Genomic DNA, 22,443 nt, shown 5'->3' with positions numbered 1-22,443 from the left:
TAGAAGCAATTGAAAGCACAATGAATTTTTTCTTTTCAAAACTAATTTTCTTTTTTTTTTCTTATTTCATGAAATGTATGCAATATCTTACGGCTCTGTATATATTCTCAATCCTTCTCTTTAAATTTCTATGTTAGACATCTATTTTCGATTACCAGCAGGAATTAGAGGTATTGGCAAATAGTCACTAAGTAGTCTTCCAATCAGAGGCTGTTTCGAGTGCACTTTCCTAGTTAGCATAGCTACTCTTGTGTAGCATGACAATTTATTAATTGTATACATGCCATTTGCTGCTTCAGATGTTTTTTCATCTCTAGGCCTTCACTGATTCCCTATTTAAAATTTAATAAAGTTGCAAAATTCCATGACTCACAGAATCATTCTCTGAGCTTTTGTTATATTAGATATATGCAGAAAACGTGAGTTCTTTGTCTGTCAATTATGGACAAACAAATTATGCCTGGTCACAATGGTAACTGTCATCTTTAAATGATTTTAGTATTATTTAGTACTTTGAGCAAGAAAAGCACTTAGAAACAGTAAATGCTAAACTCTAGTGGGTTTTAGACAAACCCCACCACCAATGCACACACACATACCTGTCCCTGCAAAACAAGACTGTAAAAGAATAAAATTAGAGCTTGCTTACTGGGTCCCTTAAGTCTGAGGAAAAATCCATGCTCTAACTTGTTTACTGTAGTGGTGAATATTTCATATACATCAAGACACATTATTGTATATCCAAAACATGAAGTATAATTTTTCACTGGAGGAAAAAAATTGATTTCTTTATCCTATGTATTTGTAGTTGCTGTTTTTCTTTAGTATGTCATCTAAAGCTTGAATTGTAGTCTATGTTTCTTTGATGAGAACTAGGAGTTTCATTAGACAAGGTCCCAGGAGGGCTATCAAGTATGTTATTAAATAAGCTTTGACTTAAGGAAGCAAGAAGGCAGATTCAGAACAATTGTAAGCATTCAAATAATTCCAAGAACAAGAAAGGCTATTTACTAGCAATCTCTTATGTGGCTAAGAATGCCTGATAGGGGCTGATGGTGAAGATCATTTATCAGTGGAGTAAGTCTGAGTTCTAGGCTCCAAGGCAGCTATAGTTTCTCAAATACACTTGTATGAGTCTCTATTTTTGGTGTGCAAAGCAGGTAGTGCTTGAGTTGTTCTGATTGATCTGAATGTTCTATCACCAAAAGCCAGAGTTAAATGTTCCCTAAGCATAAGAGGTGTGGCCCATCACTTTATAATATATGCATTATAGCAAACAGAGAAGTGACTCAGAGTCAGTCGGAAGGAACAGGAACTCTGCTTATAACTCTTATTTTAGCAAAAGGCCAAGCCTTGCCTTTTAGTTATATATCTTTGTTAAAGGTTGTTTTAGCCCAAAGGTCTTTTTTTCTCACTCTTACCAATTTCCTTTAGTGTTGGGTTTCTGTTGCAACTGAGTTGTTTTGATGATAATGTTTCCTTTAAGATGATTATTTGTTTAAAGTTCAGGCTAATAATAACATCCCATTAAAAATATTCTGGAGAGCATAAGAACATTTTAGGATGTTAATTGCTCATGTTACCAGCCATCCATGAAACATATGCCGAAAATGCTCTGAAAGGTTCCAAAATGCCTCTTGCAGTGATAAATCTTTTACAGGTACGATTATGCGGAAGCAGAAATAAGAAAAAGTACATCCAACATCTGGAGTCAAATGGTTTACTGAAGTAAGATTACAAAATTAAATTTAAATGAACTTAATTGAAACGGGAGGGGAATCTAATTTAATATGGACATTCATCATGTCCTCATTGAAGTTTCTTCTAGCACCAGAAAAATACAATGAAGTCTGAATACAAAAGTTGGATAAAGCCTCTAATGGAGTGTGAAAAGATGACCAAAGAGACACAGTCAGGCAGAATATATTCTCTTTTTCTTTTTGCCATTTAAATGACATGGAATACCCAACTGTTTTGAAAAGGTAGTATCAATCAAGAAACTGAGCTTGGAAACTTATCTGTTTCAACTGTCTCTACTGTTTGGAGTTTCATTGCACATACTTCATCACTTAAAGATGGTGATTACTAGGTTTGGTTTTTAATTCAATGATACCTGACTGAAGACTCCAACAATATGCAGTTATAAGAAAATGGAAGGAAGGAAGGAAGGAAGGAAGGAAGGAAGGAAGGAAGGAAAAAATAAGAGTGTTAGTTTTAAATTAAATCACCTGCCCTTTCGTTTTCATCCTCTAAAGAAAAAAAAAATAAACAATGGACCCCCTTAACATTGTGGTTCTTAGTTCTTGCTGAACAGTTTCGGTCTTCCTAGTTCTTAAACATTCTGTGCTCTATGTGCTAAGGAAGATGTGTGAAGAAATCAAAATTACACACTATGAAGTTACATATCTATAATTGTGTGGAGACAATAGAATTTTATTTTATTAAATTGATTATTTATAGATTCTAGAAAAGACAGTCAAATGTTATTTTACCCTTTGTAGTCCTACACACTATGGACATTGCTAGAGGTTAACTTTATGAAAACTTTTTACCATCAACTGACACTCAGGTTCCCATCATCTCATCTTTCCCTTTGACCTCATAAATATTTAGTTTTTGTCATACATGTCATTGGCACCTTTACTTCTGATCCCCCCTTATCTAAAAGAGAGGCTCCTAATACCTCCCCATCCCAACCACAAATCTAATCTAATATGGTACACACTCATCAGTCAAGTGGAAAGTAAAGGCAAAAAAATCCTTAAGCAGAAAAATGGCATGAACAGTTGCAGATGCCAGAGAAACAGAAGTATCAAAAACAAAGCATTAAAATTAATCTATCACCTGAAGCCAAAACCAAGGAGCAGATGATAAACATAAATTATTAGTGCATATTTATTTAGGGCCTACTCTTTATAAGTGCTAAGCACTTTCAAATACATGAGGGTAGTTAAACATAGCAACCCTGAGATAAGAAAATAGAGGATAATAGCACTTCACTGATGTCTTCAGCATTGTATAGCTGGTAAGTAGCAAAGCCAGACTTGAAACACCAGTCCTTTCTTGCCATATCCAATGCTCTTACTCTATATGGCACTGCCTCAGAAACTGCAGGTGGTGAGAACCTGAGATTGAGAACCTAAGGGAGAATGAGGAGTATAACAAAAGGACTGAATCTTGTCCTAGAATGTCAATAAAGAAATAACCAATGGTACAGGTGAGGATGAAAAGTGAATAATTTTAACTGTTAAAAAAAGTTCATTTACCTAAATCATGTGTTTTTCACTGACTCATATCATTTACTTCCAATAAAAACTCCAAACATATTAGACTTTAAAATCCTTGCAATATCTCTACATTGTAAGAGAAGAAGATAAATAGCAATTTTATGGTTCATGATAACCCCAATGGTACTGATGGTCTATGTCACTAATTGTGATCCTAATTCTATCCATATCTACTTCATATGTACATTTTTTTGTTCAAGAGAACTGAATAGCTACCCCTAAGGTCACAAACAGAAAATTACTTTTTGGAGATAGTGGGCCTGAGGCCTTAGATTTCATTACAACTTGCATTTTATTATAGTCCCATAGAATGACTGATCACAGGTAGTGTCTCCAAAAACTATATGAATATTATCATCCTTCCCAAAAAGATGTTTTTTTAGAATTGTTTTAGATAAAAAGAGGAAAAGTTAACAGACACTTATGACACAACAACAGTTCTCACATCAGATCAGCAAAGGCAGAAGGTCAGGACAAACAAAGGAGAGGGCCACTAGGACCTGCAATGCACACACCTTCCTTCACACAGCTCAGAATGCACAAAATAGAAGATGGGCAAAACTATGGGGCAACCAGCATGCACAGAGGGGGAGAAGGCAGTACTTCCAGAGACATTGGAGGCAATGGACATACAGACAGTTATTCATTCATTCACAGCATCAAGGAGTAGAACAGGTTAGGAGAGAAAATTAGGGGAGGGGGAAGAAAGGTTTATAAATAGGTTGATGGGAGAAACAGCAAAGATCTCAAAAGAATGCTTCAAATGACAAAAATAAGTTTCACAGTTAGTCTGTATATGACAAGCCCAAAATACAATGTTCTACTATTGAAGGAAGGTAAAGGTATCCTCCGATTAAAGTTGAGCCACTGGGCTCTGCAATGATGAACCCAGAGGGAGCCAGCCCATTCAGTGTAAGACCACTGAGCTGAAGGCCACTGTGGCTCAACTTAAGAGAGTATCTGTGTGTTCTGAGCACATCACCCTTCTGAAGGATAACAGTCTCCTCAGCAACAGTCAATCATCACCTGAGAGCTCTTCATGTTCTTGGAAAGGTCTGTCTCACCCCCAAAACTTGCACTTAACTCTCTTTCCTCTCAACGCTCATAGCCTCACCACCACCACCTGCCCTGGACCAACAGACCAGCTATTATTGGACCATGGCAGATCAGTCACCACACCAGCCGAGCACTTCCAGATCATCTTTTATCTCCTCTTCTCTAATCCTCAATCCATGTGAGATTTTTATCTCCTCTTCTCTAATCACAATCCATGTGGCTTTGTTCACTACTTGTTCTGATCTTGGTCTCATACATCTCCTGAAAGTCTTTCACTGAATCCTCTGGGACTTGAGGTCAATCATCAGTAAATCTGTTTATTCTCTACTTCCTATGGAAACTTCTCTTTCACCTTTTTGCACTAGTTGAAATCTGACTTCCCAGATAACACTCATTCCACTAAAGCCCTTTCAAGAGGTAGCTTTTACTCTCCTAGATCCCTCTTACCAAGGAGCGTAAAAGTATAGTAGGTGTCCTCTGTGTTCTTCATTACTGTGTCCAGGCCTTTTGTCCTTCTTCGTCAGTAAAACTCCAGCTTTCTCTTTCATGGCATCAGGCTATACTCCCCTTCTCTTGTTGGTGCTTCCTCCACCATCCTCCAGTTCATTCCCCCTCCATTCACTGGAGATTTTAGCACATGGCTCATTATCACTTTCTCTAATACTATCCCTATTTAATTTTTGGCCATTTTCACATCCAATGGCATGATCCTTCCAATATCCTCTTTCTCAGTTTCTGGACTACTTTGCTTTTAGAGATTTCATCAGCCATCCTTCTTGAGCCACTCACTTACACAGTCAAACACTTGACTTTGTGGTTATCAATAACTGCACTCCTTGCAAAAATCTCAATTTTAAATATTCTCTTCTATGATCATGATCTCTTATTTTTCCTGATCACTCCTTCTAACACCCTAACTCCTACAATTCTAAAATCCCACAAGGACCTGAAATTCACTCTCTGTGTCTCTGAGACATAGCTCTCTCATGAAATCCTCTCTTCCCTCTTCTCTCCTTTCCAGCTTAAATTCCGTAGAGGATCATTATAATCTTTTCCCAGCTCCTTTTTATCTTGGTGAACTTTCCTGGTGGAATCATAATCCTCCTTAAATTCAATCAGATGATCACTGTATGCTTGCACTTACGCAGTCTAATGTGATTGACATTTGGTAAACAATCAAAAGAGAACTTTCATATCCTGTGACTACCATCTCTTCCCACCTATCCGCACCTTTCCTGTTCTTACAGACAAGTTCTTTGTGCTGTTAGTCAAGGTCACCTTCTCCACCTAGGCACAGGACCCTATCCTCTCTTCCTGAAGTTATTGAAGCAGTCTCCTAAGTGGTCTACCTACTTATGCCTTCCCTACCCACCCTGAGTTTCTTCCTACTCTGCTATGAATGTTCATGTTCCGCCAAAATCCTTATGTCGAAATCCTAACCCTTTAGGTGATGGTATCAAGAGGTGGGGTGTTTGGGAGGTAATTAGGTTATGAGGGTATAGCCCCCCAAAATGGGATTATTGCAATTTAAAAAATCCCAGAGAGCTTTATCGCCTCTCCCACCATGTAAGGACAAACAGAAGGCTCGGCCTATGAACAAGGAAATGGGCCCTCACCAGACACTGAATTTGCTGATGCCTTGATCTTGGACTTCTTAGCCTCCAGAACTGTGAGAAATAAATTTCTCGTTTATAAGCCACGCAGTATAGCAGCATGAACAGACTGACACACTCTCGGCATGGCAGCCAGAGTGATCCCTGTAATGATTCAGACTGAATAGCTTCCCTGCTAATTTTCAAGTATACTACCCATTCTCTTGTCTCAGAGCTTTTGCACTTACTATTCTCTCTGCCTAGAACAATCTTCCTCAGATTTCTGCCTGGCTTGCTGTCTCACTTCCTTCAAGTCTTTTTCTCAGAAGGTATCTACATAGAAAAGCTTTACCACGCCACTCCATGTAAAGTTCAGCCCCATATACCATTTCATATCTCCTCTTTTTTCTTTTTGCACTCATCTATATATAAAACATATTTGGGCATATAAAATATACAAATGCTATATTTTAGATATATTTATCCATGCATCGTTTATCTCCTCCATTGAAAACTAACTTCCTTGCATGCAGACATTTTTATCTGTTGAGTTTACTTCAGTAACCCCAATACACAAAACAATGTCTAGCAATACCTATATGGTGATCGATAAACATTTGTTCAAAGGATGAATTGCAAAAAAAAAAAAAAAAAATGGATGCATGAGTGATTAGGAAAAGAAAAAAGTGATTAATGTCTTTCACATGGAAAATTAATATTTAGAGATGTCTATTTTTACCATGATATCGTCCATTTATGAAATCAAGATTTCAGGAGATCCAAGGATACAACAGTTGTCATGGTAGTGCCATGACAATATGGCACTGCAGCTCATTGAAAAACACACCAAAACAACACTAAGAATTAATACAAATCCTGAACAATTCTAAAATTACTATTTTTAATCTTAGCAGTAATTGTCACTCCTTAAACAATAGATATTTGGTAAATCTTGCCCCTTCAGGCAACCTCTGAAAGTTTTACTTTTGATAATTCTACTTTCTCAGACATTGATATTCTCTCTCTCTCTCTCTCTCTCACACACACACACACACACACACATACATACATATATACACACACACAGTAAAAGCAGATAGAGTCTAAAAGGTAAAGTACATAACCATGGGATGGTATGTCAGAGCATATCTTCTTGCCTGATATGAGGATGAAATCATAATATGATTACACAATTTATGTTTCTCATCTCCCCTTTCCCTCTATCTCTAAAACAAATAAATATTAAATATTCAAGCTTTTAAAATGTTTCTGGAATCATGTTTGTGCCTTTTACAACAATATCTTATAATGTATCTTTAGATATTTAATTAAAAATTTTTGCAGGTGGTTGATAAAACACATTATTAAGAACTATAACTCCCCTTTCCCCTCAATTTAGCAGAATCCTTTAGTGATAAAAAAGACCCTTTATCAGAGGCTCTCAATCTGTCCCAATTTTTCATAAGTCACTGAGCTCTAACGACATTTTGTCAGATGCAAAACTTGAAAATAAAAGAAGAGATTTTTTCGAAGATGGCCGAATAGGAACAGCTCCGGTCTACAGCTCCCAGCGCGAGCGACGCAGAAGACGGGTGATTTCTGCATTTCCATCTGAGGTACCGTGTTCATCTCACTAGGGAGTGCCAGACAGTGGGCGCAGGTCAGTGGGTGAGCGCACCGTGCGCCAGCCGAAGCAGGGGCGAGGCATTGCCTCACTCGGGAAGCGCAAGGGGTCAGGGAGTTCCCCTTCTAGGGGTGACAGACGGCACCTGGAAAATCGGGCCACTCCCACCCGAATACTGTGCTTTTCCGACGGCCTTAGGAAACGGTGCCCCAGGAGAGTATAGCCCGCACCTGGCTCAGAGGGTCCTACGCCCACGGAGTCTCGCTGATTGCTAGCACAGCAGTCTGAGATCAAACAGCAAGTCGGCAGCGAGGCTGGGGGAGGGGCGCCCGCCATTGCCCAGGCTCGCTTAGGTAAACAAAGCAGCCTGGAAGCTTGAACTGGGTGGAGCCCACCACAGCTCAAAGAGGCCTGCCTGCCTCTGTAGGCTCCACCTCTGGGGGCAGGACACAGACAAACAAAAAGACAGCAGTAACCTCTGCAGACTTAAATGTCCCTGTCTGACAGCTGTGAGGAGAGCAGTGGTTCTCCCAGCACGCAGCTGGAGATCTGAGAACGGGCTGACTGCCTCCTCAAGTGGGTCCCTGACCCCTGACCCCCGAGCAGCCTAACTGGGAGGCACCCCCCAGCAGGGGCAGACTGACACCTCACACGGCCGGCCAGGTACTCCAACAGACCTGCAGCTGAGGGTTCTGTCTGTTAGAAGGAAAACTAACAGAAAGGACATCCACACCAAAAACCCATCTGTACATCACCATCATCAAAGACCAAAAGTAGATAAAACCACAAAGATGGGGAAAAAACAGAGCAGAAAAACTGGAAACTCTAAAAACCAGAGTACCTCTCCTCCTCCAAAGGAACGCAGTTCCTCACCAGCAACGGAACAAAGCTGGACGGAGAATGACTTTGACGAGCTGAGAGAAGAAGGCTTCAGACGATCAAATTACTCCGAGCTACGGGAGGATATTCAAACCAAAGGCAAAGAAGTTGAAAACTTTGAAAAAAATTTAGAAGAATGTATAACTAGAATAACCAATACAGAGAAGTGCTTAAAGGAGCTGATGGAGCTGAAAACCAAGGCTCGAGAACTACGTGAAGAATGCAGAAGCCTCAGGAGCCGATGCGATCAAATGGAAGAAAGGGTATCAGCCCTGGAAGATGAAATGAATCAAATGAAGCGAGAAGGGAAGTTTAGAGAAAAAAGAATAAAAAGAAACGAGCAAAGCCTCCAAGAAATGTGGGACTATGTGAAAAGACCAAATCTACGTCTGATTGGTGTACCTGAAAGTGACGGGGAGAATGGAAACAAGTTGGAAAACACTCTGCAGGATATTATCCAGGAGAACTTCCCCAATCTAGCAAGGCAGGCCAACATTCAGATTCAGGAAATACAGAGAACGCCACAAAGATACTCCTCGAGAAGAGCAACTCCAAGACACATAATTGTCAGATTCACCAAAGTTGAAATGAAGGAAAAAATGTTAAGGGCAGCCAGAGAGAAAGGTCGGGTTACCATCAAAGGGAAGCCCATCAGACTAACAGCGGATCTCTCGGCAGAAACCCTACAAGCCAGAAGAGAGTGGGGGCCAATATTCAACATTCTTAAAGAAAAGAATTTTCAACCCAGAATTTCATATCCTGCCAAACTAAGCTTCATAAGTGAAGGAGAAATAAAATACTTTACAGACAAGCAAATGCTGAGAGATTTTGTCACCACCAGGCCTGCCCTAAAAGAGCTCCTGAAGGAAGCGCTAAACATGGAAAGGCACAACCGGTACCAGCCACTGCAAAATCATACCGAAATGTAAAGAACATCGAGACTAGGAAGAGACTGCATCAACTAACGAGCAAAATATCCAGCTAACATCATAATGACAGGATCAAATTCACACATAACAATATTAACTTTAAATGTAAATGGACTAAATGCTCCAATTAAAAGACACAGACTGGCAAACTGGATAAAGACTCAAGACCCATCAGTGTGCTGTATTCAGGAAACACATCTCACGTGCAGAGACACACATAGGCTCAAAATAAAAGGATGGAGGAAGATCTACCAAGCAAATGGAAAACAAAAAAAGGCAGGGGTTGCAATCCTAGTCTCTGATAAAACAGACTTTAAACCAACAAAGATCAAAAGAGACAAAGAAGGCCATTACATAATGGTAAAGGGATTAATTCAACAAGAAGAGCTAACTATCCTAAATATATATGCACCCAATACAGGAGCACCCAGATTCATAAAGCAAGTCCTGAGTGACCTACAAAGAGACTTAGACTCCCACACATTAATAATGGGAGACTTTAACACCCCACTATCAACATTAGACAGATCAACGAGACAGAAAGTCAACAAGGATACCCAGGAATTGAACTCAGCTCTGCACCAAGCGGACCTAATAGACATCTACAGAACTCTCCACCCCAAATCAACAGAATATACATTTTTTTCAGCACCACACCACACCTATTCCAAAATTGACCATATACTTGGAAGTAAAGCTCTCCTCAATAAATGTAAAAGAACAGAAATTGTAACAAACTGTCTCTCAGATCACAGTGCAATCAAGCTAGAACTCAGGATTAAGAATCTCACTCAAAACCGCTCACCTACATGGAAACTGAACAACCTGCTCCTGAATGACTACTGGGTACATAACGAAATGAAGGCAGAAATAAAGATGTTCTTTGAAACCAACGAGAACCAAGACACAACATACCAGAATCTCTGGGATGCATTCAAAGCAGTGTGTAGAGGGAAATTTATAGCACTAAGTGCCCACAAGAGAAAGCAGGAAAGATCCAAAATTGACACCCTAACATCACAATTAAAAGAACTAGAAAAGCAAGAGCAAACACATTCAAAAGCTAGCAGAAGGCAAGAAATAACTAAAATCAGAGCAGAACTGAAGGAAATAGAGACACAAAAAACCCTTCAAAAAATAAATGAATCCAGGAGCTGGTTTTTTGAAAGGATCAACAAAATTGATAGACCGCTAGCAAGATTAATAAAGAAAAAAAGAGAGAAGAATCAAATAGATGCAATAAAAAATGATAAAGGGGATATCACCACCGATCCCACAGAAATACAAACTACCATCAGAGAATATTACAAACACCTCTATGCAAATAAGCTAGAAAATCTGGAAGAAATGGATAAATTCCTCAACACATACACCCTCCCAAGACTAAACCAGGAAGAAGTCGAATCTCTGAATAGACCAATAACAGGAGCTGAAATTGTGGCAATAATCAATAGCTTACCAACCAAAAAAAGTCCAGGACCAGATGGGTTCACAGCCGAATTCTACCAGAGGTACAAGGAGGAGCTGGTACCATTCCTTCTGAAACTATTCCAATCAATAGAAAAAGAGGGAATCCTCCCTAACTCATTTTATGAGGCCAGCATCATCCTGATACCAAAGCCTGGCAGAGACACAACAAAAAAAGAGAATTTTAGACCAATATCCTTGATGAACATTGATGCAAAAATCCTCAATAAAATACTGGCAAACAGAATCCAGCAGCACATCAAAAAGCTTATCCACCATGATCAAGTGGGCTTCATCCCTGGGATGCAAGGCTGGTTCAATATACGCAAATCAATAAATGTAATCCAGCATATAAACAGAACCAAAGACAAAAACCACATGATTATCTCAATAGATGCAGAAAAGGCCTTTGACAAAATTCAACAACCCTTCATGCTAAAAACTCTCAATAAATTAGGAATTGATGGGACGTATCTCAAAATAATAAGAGCTATTTATGACAAACCCACAGCCAATATCATACTGAATGGGCAAAAACTGGAAGCATTCCCTTTGAAAACTGGCACAAGACAGGGATGCCCTCTCTCACCACTTCTATTCAACATAGTGTTGGAAGTTCTGGCCAGGGCAATTAGGCAGGAGAAGGAAATCAAGGGTATTCAATTAGGAAAAGAGGAAGTCAAATTGTCCCTGTTTGCAGATGACATGATAGTATATCTAGAAAACCCCATCGTCTCAGCCCAAAATCTCCTTAAGCTGATAAGCAACTTCAGCAAAGTCTCAGGATACAAAATCAATGTACAAAAATCACAAGCATTCTTATACATCAATAACAGACAAACAGAGAGCCAAATCATGAGTGAACTCCCATTCACAATTGCTTCAAAGAGAATAAAATACCTAGGAATCCAACTTACAAGGGATGTGAAAGACCTCTTCAAGGAGAACTACAAACCACTGCTCAAGGAAATAAAAGAGGATACAAACAAATGGAAGAACATTCCATGCTCATGGGTAGGAAGAATCAATATCATGAAAATGGCCATCCTTCCCAAGGTAATTTACAGATTCAATGCCATCCCCATCAAGCTACCAAGGACTTTCTTCACAGAATTGGAAAAAACTACTCTAAAGTTCATATGGAACCAAAAAAGAGCCCGCATCGCCAAGTCAATCCTAAGCCAAAAGAGCAAAGCTGGAGGCATCACACTACCTGACTTCAAACTATACTACAAGGCTACAGTAACTAAAACAGCATGGTACTGGTACCAAAACAGAGATATAGATCAATGGAACAGAACAGAGCCGTCAGAAATAATGCCACATATCTACAAGTATCTGATCTTTGACAAACCTGACAAAAACAAGAAATGGGGAAAGGATTCCCTATTTAATAAATGGTGCTGGGAAAACTGGCTAGCCATATGTAGAAAGCTGAAACTGGATCCCTTCCTTACACCTTATACAAAAATCAATTCAAGATGGATTAAAGACTTAAATGTTAGACCTAAAACCATAAAAATCCTAGAAGAAAACCTAGGCATTACCATTCAGGACATAGGCATGGGCAAGGACTTCATGTCTAAAACACCAAAAGCAACGGCAACAAAAGCCAAAATTGACAAATGGGATCTAATTAAACTCAAGAGCTTCTGCACAGCAAAAGAAACTACCATCAGAGTGAACAGGCAACCTACAAAATGGGAGAAAATTTTTGCAACCTACTCATCTGACAAAGGGCTAATATCCAGAATCTACAATGAACTCCAACAAATTTACAAGAAAAAAACAAACAACCCCATCAAAAAGTGGGCGAAGGACATGAACAGACACTTCTCAAAAGAAGACATTTATGCAGCCAAAAAACACATGAAAAAATGCTCACCATCACTGGCCATCAGAGAAATGCAAATCAAAACCACAATGAGATACCATCTCACACCAGTTAGAATGGCAATCATTAAAAAGTCAGGAAACAACAGGTGCTGGAGAGGATGTGGAGAAATAGGAACACTTTTACACTGTTGGTGGGACTGTAAACTAGTTCAACCCTTGTGGAAGTCAGTGTGGCGATTCCTCAGGGATCTAGAACTACAAATTCCATTCGACCCAGCCATCCCATTACTGGGTATATACCCGAAGGACTATAAATCATGCTGCTATAAAGACACATGCACACGTATGTTTATTGCCGCATTATTCACAATAGCAAAGACTTGGAACCAACCCAAATGTCCAACAATGATAGACTGGATTAAGAAAATGTGGCACATATACACCATGGAATACTATGCAGCCATAAAAAATGATGAGTTCACGTCCTTTGTAGGGACATGGATGAAATTGGAAATCATCATTCTCAGTAAACTATCACAAGAACAAAAAACCAAACACCGCATATTCTCACTCATAGGTGGGAATTGAACAATGAGAACACATGGACACAGGAAGGGGAACATCACACTCTGGGGACTGTTGTGGGGTGGGGGGAGGGGGGAGGGATAGCATTGGGAGATATACCTAACGCGAGATGACGAGTTGGTGGGTGCAGCGCACCTGCATGGCACATGTATACATATGTAACTTACCTGCACATTGCGCACATGTACCATAAAACCTAAAGTATAATAATAATAATAATAATAAAAGAAAAAAAAAAAAAAAAAAAAAAAAAAAGAAAATAAAAGAAGAAAATTTGCTTTTGACTTTATTACACCAAAAATGTCTGAGTGATAGAGGGGACCATTGCAGTTATGGCGGTTCTCGGGTTCCTATTGTTAGTCATGGGCTATTTTGATCAGCTGCAAAGTAATAGGGGGTGACTAGAATAGAAAATACTTGCAGTTTTCTGGAGCTTCACAAAATGCTAATAAAAATAGCTGAGATTTTAGAGACCCTACTAGAATCTCTGTCAATTTATATAATTTCCTGATCCTCTTCCTGGGAAGGGTCCTAAGGAGGTCTCTTTGCTGATTATATCTTACCTCCACATTGGCTTTGGGGAGAAACAGAGGTCAGTGATTGAAAAGAGAAATTACCTTTTGAGTTGGGAATGCTAGAAATAGACGTAGCCAGATCCGCCAGACTGTGAGTACACTGTTTGACTGAGTTATTAGTACTATGATCTGCTATGATGATTTCAAACTAATTTTCAAGCTAATTGAGTCTGTTATAAACACATGGAAATTTGGGTGGAGTATTTTAGGACAACATTTCCCATACTTAACCTTATTTTCATCTTAATTCTCTTTGGTTACTTTCCCAGATTAGTCTCAGAATTTTGTGACCAAGGAAGGTTTAAATTAAGTTCTAATATGAGGACAAAATAGACCATACCCAGGCTTGAAGGAGCTATTAGTTAGTTTTGTTCTCTTGGGAGAACAAATTGGTAGAAATGAGGGTGGCTTTTAATTGTCACAGAAGGTACAAATGATGCTGCCACGTGATTGGGGGTCTTGGGACTGGGGAAGAATATCGTTATCACTAGGGAGGACCATAGTGCACACAAGTAAGTATCTCTACAATGGTGACCTTGGCATGGTGTGCAAACTTTACTCCTAAATAAAAAATAAATGGATGATACTCTTGGTTGGTATTTCATATGTCAGGCAATTTCTTTGACCCACATCCATTATGTTAACGTTCTTCTCTAGCACTCTGGATAAAAATTTGGGCCACTATGTTTAACTTCATCCATTATTCATAGTCCTTGATTGCTTCTAACATTAGTACATGAACTGGGAGCTCTGAAAGATTTTTTATGTCATGTGTAATTGTTGGAATTTCCTGTGTATTATTTAAGTTACATTTTCCAACAACTTGGCTTTATTCTTAAAGGATGTGTAATCAACAGTTCTTTGCAAGGGCAAAGATTATGGTATGTTCCAGCAAATTGTTTTTGTTGGCCTAAGACATTTCCCCCCACCCCCAACTCATATTGATTGTCTACAACATTTGTAATGAAACAGAGTCAGAGAGTAAACTCAGGGCTATGGGGGTATATTTGTCTTACAGATCAAACACTTAAAGCAGGATTTATGGAAGCAGAGGGCTGTGGGTCAATAGCTAAAAAAAACCTGGATTGTAAACAATCAAAGGACTTTCTGAGGTGTGAAGGAGAGGAGAAAGTAGACAGGAGGGGGTAGAGAGGAGGAGAAGGGGCAGGAAGATACACAGGGTTTGCTGTGGTAGGAAGTCTACATCTGAAAAGAATTAGAGAAAAGGAGGTCTGAGAAAGACGGCTTTACCACAAGGATCATTCCCAGAGACCCTTTCCACTCGCCTTACTGACAGGGATCGTATTGTAAACATTTCCTCTATACGCTCCCATACTCTCATCTGGAGTAATTTTAGAACACTGAAATTTTGGATCAGTGCATTAAGAACACTAAAAAGAGATACACACACAATTCAGGGAAAGTTATAATGACTGCATTTTGTTGTTATCATAATTTAATAAGAACAGTCAAGTGTATTAGAGCTCAGAGCAACTGTTTATTCAATGTAAAAACATAGACCAGATCGATGAATATGCTTTTTTGACCTAATGTTCAAATCAGACAAGTGCTATTAATAAGGAATCAACTTTCTAGCAATACTAAATTCTGTGTAGTGATTTTAAGTCCCAAAAAGTATTTTTTACTTATTTTATCCCCAGCTAAGTCTACAGAGAATAGAGTAAATATTAAATCCCTTTTACAAATTAAAAACTAAGGCCTGACATTTAAGAGACTATTTAAAATCTTAGAGACAAAAGAAGAAAAATCCTATCCAGCAAAATCAGGTATGGTTTTAGGATTAAGATTGAGGTACATTGGTGTCTACATTAGTGCTTTTCTACTCTGTCACTCTACATGATTATATTATTTCTCAAACAAGTCTATCTGTTCAACAGTGTCCTCATATGCAGAAGTGGAACAGGATTCTGTATGGTCCTTAGTTCTCTACAGAGACAAGAGGCTCCGAGGCTAGTTCTAAGGAAATCTTCCCACTTTCTAAATGATGTAACTCAATTTAGCATGGTCTATTGGATTTCTTTTGCAGACTTTCACTTTTGATAACAAAAAGCATAATTTGATATATACAGTTCAGATGAAATGATGACTTCTGTGGTCCAGATGTGAGTTGTAGGTCACTTCCTTGGAGGCTTATAATTTCATTAAGGCCAATCACATGCATGTTTCTCTTACTTTTTTTTCCTCCTCACATTGCTCAACCTTGGGGATTTTAACCTGTTCAGTTTAACTCAGCCCCTTCTGACATCTAAGATTTAATGACTCTAATTAGGATGTTATCTTAAATTCCATGTATGTATGAGGAAACCATGACTTACGTATAGAAGTTAGGCTTTGGTGGTAGTTCCTAGAAAGCACTTCTAAATCATGAAATAAAACATGAAACTCAAGTGCAAAGTTATTTAATTTTCAAGGGGAATGTAATATTCAGATAAAAGAAACCATAATGATATATTCATTTACTTTTATATGCATAAAAGTGTGAAGTTATATCATCACTTCCAGGTATCAGTTTAGGTAATGCATCTTCCAAGCTATTTTAAAATCATTCTTCCATTGTTCCATAAATAGATTTTGAGAATACAAGCTGTTAAACTAAAAGTTACTGTAATAATATGACTGAATACAGCAGCAAGGCAATTTGAGAAGAATATACTAAAAGGGCTAAATATGAATGCTGAATTTCCAAAATACATCCTTCAGAAATTCACAGATGTAAGGCCATGGTCAGTATACAAGAATGAGCAAATCAGGCTGTTCAAAGTCACATTTTGCTCAGTGCACCATGGATCTGCTATAAGACCACATGAAAACAGGGACTAAGAAACATATAGAAACTATATTAGTGGCCGAATGCAGTGGCTCACCCCTGTAATCCCAGCACTTTGGGAGACCAAGGCAAGAGGATCACTTGAGGCCAGGAGTTCAAGACCAGCATGGACAACACAGTGATACCCTATCTCTATAATTTTTTTTTTTTTAATTAGGAAGGCATAGTGGTGTTTGCCTGTAGTTCTAGCTACTCAGGAGGCTGAGGTGGGGGGATCCTTTGAGCCTAGGAGTTCAAGCCTGCAGTGAGCTGTAATTGTGCCTCTGCACTCCAGCCTGGCTGACAGAGCAAGCCTCTGTCTCAAAAAAAAAAGAAAGAAGGAAAGAAAGAAAATATATTAAAATGGTAGCTCTCAGAGAATTGAATGTACCAAATACAGCCTCACTCCATGAAGATCTGGCTTAAAGGAAGACGGTAATGGAATGGGTATTATTTTTTTAATTTAACCTATTAAATTAAACAAAACAGGGTCCAAAGAATCCACCGAGGCCTAGATGATCTTGTTTGACTGTTTAACCCTATCATGGTGCAATTTCTACTTTATATTGAAAATGTTTCCAGAGATGGTGCTCTCTTTTATTATGAATGTAAATTTTAATTGTTACTTTTTTCAATATTATATTTCGGCCTGAGATTTAAGGGAGGGAGTATACGTTTGTTCACACATATATGTAAATACACATACACACAGAGGAGTGGGAGACTTCCCTTTTCAAAATGATCTTCCAGTAACACAATTTGCCATCCGTCAACAGTCACCATTATCACTCTCTTTTTAAGTAATGGCATACAGATGTCTCTGATGGCAGCAAGTGTCCAGTGTGTGGAGGTGCACTGTCATCGGCCTCAGAGAGTCTTCACTTTTACGTAATCTCCTAACTAACTACAAATGTGGTTGTTTTAGAAACCAAATATCTTGACCCATGTTAAGAGTATGACTGTCCCATGCAGAATTGAAAACAGAGTGATTTTCCCTTTCTTTCTCCCCATTGATCTTAAACTCTGTGTCTCTTTGTGCCGTATAATCATATCTCTTCTGAATACACGTAGTTTCATTGTTCAAAATGGAAACCATTTCCTCCACTTAGTCCAATGATGCAGACACTTAAAAAATCTAATTATTAGTTTCCCTATTTTCACTCGTACCAACAAACACTATGTTCAATATTTATGGATTATGGATTTATCCTGTGTCTGCTATGGTTTTGCAAGTAGATATCTTTACTGATCAAAAAAGATACACCTAAACAACTTCAGTTTCACATCTAATGGAAAAAGCCAGAACCCAGTAATATTTATCGTCCTTTGTTGTTATATATTTAAATCTTACCACTGCAAGCAAATGTGAAATCCTTAAATTGCTGGCCTCAGTGTTCCCATGTCAACTGGCATATGCTCAGGTTGGAGATCCTGCCAAAAGTCAAAGGAAAACATTCATGAAACAGAGCCTGATGGATGATTATTCTAATCCTGTCTGCCCAGCACTGCCGGCAAGCCTGGTTTATAAACGCCTGCTGTTGCTTTAATGATAAGACCTCTTAAACACAGCTGAATGCAGTGCACCAGTGGATTTTCCTTTTTTTCCTCTCTCTGCCCTAACTACGAGACTGATTATTGATCTCTACCTGGATGTTCCTATTGCGAACAGGCCATTCATGAATACAAGCAGGACAAATAATGGTACACTGCCTAGGTAGTTTTAATAAACTGCAATCAGGACATGGTCTTTGTGGGGGAAAAAAGTAACCAACCCAATTTTAATGAAGTATGTGCTTACATGACTGCAAAGTCTGTGCACATTCTGTGGGCCACACATTGGGTAGTGGAGGGCAACTGCTTTTTCACTGAGTCCGTTGTCACAGTGGACAAGGATAACCTATACTCTTACTCAAGAGAAGTTTCCAAATTCCCTCTATTGACCTTGAGATGAGGCTCTGAGGGCTGGAGTGAATTTATCTTGTTCTGACCACACTACTGGAATAGAGGGATCTGAATCCAGAAGTGGCTACACAGACACACAAGGAATGCGAGCCCATGGAAACACCCAAGAATCCCAAACCTGAAGACAGAGGGGGTGAAAAGCAGCTGAATTAATATCCCTAGGAGTTCTATGAAGCCTCTTTGAAAACCAGAGAAACCTTAGTTTCAGAAATAGAGCAAGGTGTTTTAAAGTTAGAAAATGTCAGACTTTGTCATTCTTAGATGAGTTTTTGTTCTACCGGTATATGAGTGTGTATGTTAGCTTGTTTGATGCTAAGAGGAGATACAAGTTTTATGTTTACATCTGCTGAAGTATTTTTTTGGAATAACACACTTGATATTTCTGTATTTCAATAAAATGAAGCAGAACTATAGGGGTAGTTCTTCAATGGCAGGCATGCATGCAACTGTGAATATTAAAACAAGAACTCAATCCCAGCACTTTGGGAGGCTGAGGCAGGCGGATCACGAGGTCAGGAGATCGAGACCATCCTGGCTAACACAGCAAAACCCCATCTCTACTAAAAATGAAAAAAATTAGCCGAGCGTGGTGGTAAGCACCTGTAGTCCCAGCTACTCGAGAGGCTGAGGCAAGAGAATCACTTGAACCCAGGAAACGGAGGTTGCAGTGAGCCAAGACTGCGCCACTGCACTCCAGCCTGGGCAACAGAGTGAGACTCTGTCAAAAAAAAAAAAAACAAAAAAAAACAAAAAAAAACTCAGCTAAGGAATCATCTGGAAAATGAGGGCCACCAAGAAGAAATGTTGATACCCTAGATACCCTACACCGTGTCCACCATGGCATGAATCAGGCCACAGCCACTCATCCCCTTGTATTTAAGTGGAGAGAAAAAATATTTTCTTTGAAAAAATTAAATGGTATGTTTTCCATACCTGTATTATGGTCTGCATACTGCATGCTTTCACCATTTCAAAGACCAAAGAATCATTTAGGGTAGTATTATCATTAGGTCAGTTTTGTTAAAGACTGAAAATATTTGGGCAAGTATTGAGAATGGGTGTTTTCAAATGTGTGCATAAGAGGTTCTGGAGAGTTTGTAACAACACAGATTCTGTGGCCTTACTTCCTAAAGATTCTGAATCAATAGGTCTGGGCTGGGGTTCAGGACTATATGCTATATATTTTCAAGAAGAACAGGTCATTTTAATGCACCTACCCCAAAGATCCAATTCAATAACTAATTAGTAGAGGCCTCCTTCAGATTCACTTAATGAGAAAACCTTTTCTGTTTTAGCCAGCCCCTTGTTGTATTATCTGACTATGGTTGACAAATGAGGAGCACCGAATTTAGCAGAAGTATTTGTAAGAGGAACAACAGCTATAACATTTAAAAGGGGAACTGGATTATTACAAATCAGAAACTGCCATCAATAAAACATGTGAGTAACACTTATTTGGCAGATATAAACCTAAATTTGTTCCAGTGTGTTTTGATGCTTCTTGCACAAATGAAGCTATTAAGCCAAAGAAGTCAGAGGCACACTTCCCATCACATATAAAAACGTTCTAGCCAGGTGCAGTGGCTCCTGCCTGTAATCCTAGCAATTCGAAGGCCAAGGCAAGCGGATCCCTTGAGCCCAGGAATTCAAGACCAGCTTGGGCAACATGGAGAAACCCCTTCTTTACCAAAAAAAATACAAAAACAATTAGCTGGGCATGGTGGCACGTGCCTGTGGTCCCAGCTACTCAGGAGGCTGAGGTCAGAGGATCACCTCAGTCCAGGAGGTTGAGGCTGCAGTGAGCTGAGCACTCCAGCCTGGGCGACAGAGTCAGACCCTGCTTAAAAAAAAATTTCTTAAATATTTGGTTCTAACACAGACTTTCAGAAATAAAGTGTTGCACAGAGCTTTTAGCCTGAAATCTAAGACCCACCTCCCCGCCCCCCCACAACCCTGAAAATAGTCTGCAAATTTTATGAATTTATCTGTGATGCATTTGCTCCTCCCATCCCTTCCCCACTCCCAGCATGTCCAGGGCTTGCATCAGATTTTTAAGGTGGACTATGATTCAACAGATTAAGAGCCTTTGGACTGGTGGTCTGAGGATACTGGTCCTAACCTTAGCTTGGCTTCTACTTGGTTTGGTGGCTTTTGACAAATAACTTCACCTCTCTACAACTCAGTTTTCTCATCTATGAAATAAAAAAGCTGAATTAGAAAAATCCGAATATTTTTCCAGCTTCACAATTCTAGGAAGTGCCAATAAAATTGGGAGCAACAGGCTAGAAGGTATCTTGACATTAACATGTCTTTGGACTAATCTCCTTATTTACAGGGGAGGAATTGAAGTCCAGAGAGTTTACCATAATTCTGTAGTATGTGGGAGATATCATTATGGTGGAAGATCAAAAATGGAACCCAGAATTTCCAACTCATCCACCAATTCAGTCTTCATTCTAATACACAGCTAAGTTTCTAAAGCTCTGTTTCCAGCTCATACTTTCTCATTGGCCGAGGGTGCATTTCAGGCAGGATTTTCTTTTCTTGGCAGAGAGAGGGGTACAATGTGTTCCTTGGGGCTCTCTCCCAGATTTTCTCCAGGAGAGAACATATGCCCAGGTCCCCAGAGAACTGTGCTCCCACACTTACAGCTGTACGATAGGCAAGAAAAAGCTGTCTACAAGCTTAAATAAACTATCAGCATTTGCAAAAGTGCTCTGAGGTGTCTTCAGGAAGTGTTCCAGGAGAACTGCTATTCTAAAAAGATCACTAGGTTCTCTTGTCCTGGATTTTACCCCACACTCAGACATTAATACTTGAAGTGCATCAGTGATACTAATTTATTTATCCAAAGTTCAACATTCAGTTGAACTGTACAACTGGCAACAAAACAGACGGAGTCCTTGCACTTATGCAGATGAGTGTCCAGTGGGGAACTATAGCCTCCTGCAAGCTCTGCTGCACTCCTGCCTGTGTGCTTTGGAAGGGAGGGAGAAGCACCTACTCCCCAAGAGAGAGGCTCATGCTTCCTTCGAGCTGCCCTCTTCTAAATTACAAACATAGTTCTGGGAGAATCTCTATTATCTTAGCATGAATCAGTTTATCCAAATTGCTTTTGTTAATCCTAACAGCATCAGGCTCTGTGTGTCTTTCCTCATTGTGTCAATACCTATTTGCTTATTAACACTTTACTTGTCCAATAATACCTAGATCAGATTCCCCCTTTTTAATCTCTCTGTGCAATTTTATCTCAACATACCTTAGAATATAACAGAGCAACCTCATTTATTTCTTGGTTATAGCACTGGAAGTGGAAGAATTTTCAGCCTTTACTAGTGTGAAGGCATTATAAGTTATTTAGTTTACCCTTTTTTATAGATAAGGATAGTGTGATATAGAAGGAAGTCAGAGTCATTAATAAATTGTTATAAATCAAAAAGAAGGTAGTGGAAAGTATATTTTTGTTAGTTTTTGTTCTGTGTATGTTTTCATAAGATATTTTAAATATATTACTTAATCTAATTCTTGAAAACACTACTCAGTAGATATATTATTATGCCCCATTTACAGATGCAGTAAGTCTCAGTGGGGATAAATAACCTAAACCAGGTCAAACAGCTACAAGTGGTAGCTGGCAGAGACGGGGCTCAATCCCAGGCCTGTCTGAGGATGCCAGAACATGCCAAGGTAGTTGTCTTACCCACCACCTCTCTCCACTTCCACACCAGGTCACGAGGATGGGAGGAGAAAATGCTGAAATTTACTGAGAAAGGGGATTTGGACAGCGCAAATGAGAAACCACAGGTCCTTGACAACTTGGTTAA

At 39.2% G+C, this 22,443-nt stretch overlaps 1 protein-coding gene across 6 annotated transcripts in view; it reads right to left on the bottom strand.

The window, feature by feature from the left end:
- Window positions 1-22,443, bottom strand: part of SEMA6D (semaphorin 6D) — a 588,742-nt gene that overhangs the window by 348,291 nt on the left and 218,008 nt on the right. For 4 of the 6 annotated variants that reach the window (XM_054531128.2, XM_054531135.2, XM_054531139.2 and 1 more), the window contains exon 2: window positions 18,009-18,088. The exons of the other annotated variants lie outside the window; for them this stretch is intronic. The gene's annotated coding sequence lies outside the window, so the exon portion shown is untranslated. The remainder of the gene's footprint in view (window positions 1-18,008; window positions 18,089-22,443) is intronic. 6 annotated transcript variants of the gene reach the window in all.

Source organism: Pongo abelii, chromosome 16 (genome assembly GCF_028885655.2).
Source record: "Pongo abelii isolate AG06213 chromosome 16, NHGRI_mPonAbe1-v2.0_pri, whole genome shotgun sequence".
Classification (NCBI taxonomy): Eukaryota; Metazoa; Chordata; class Mammalia; order Primates; family Hominidae; genus Pongo; species Pongo abelii.
Note: the sequence above shows the minus strand (reverse complement) of the source record. Positions and strands in the feature narration are given on the sequence as shown.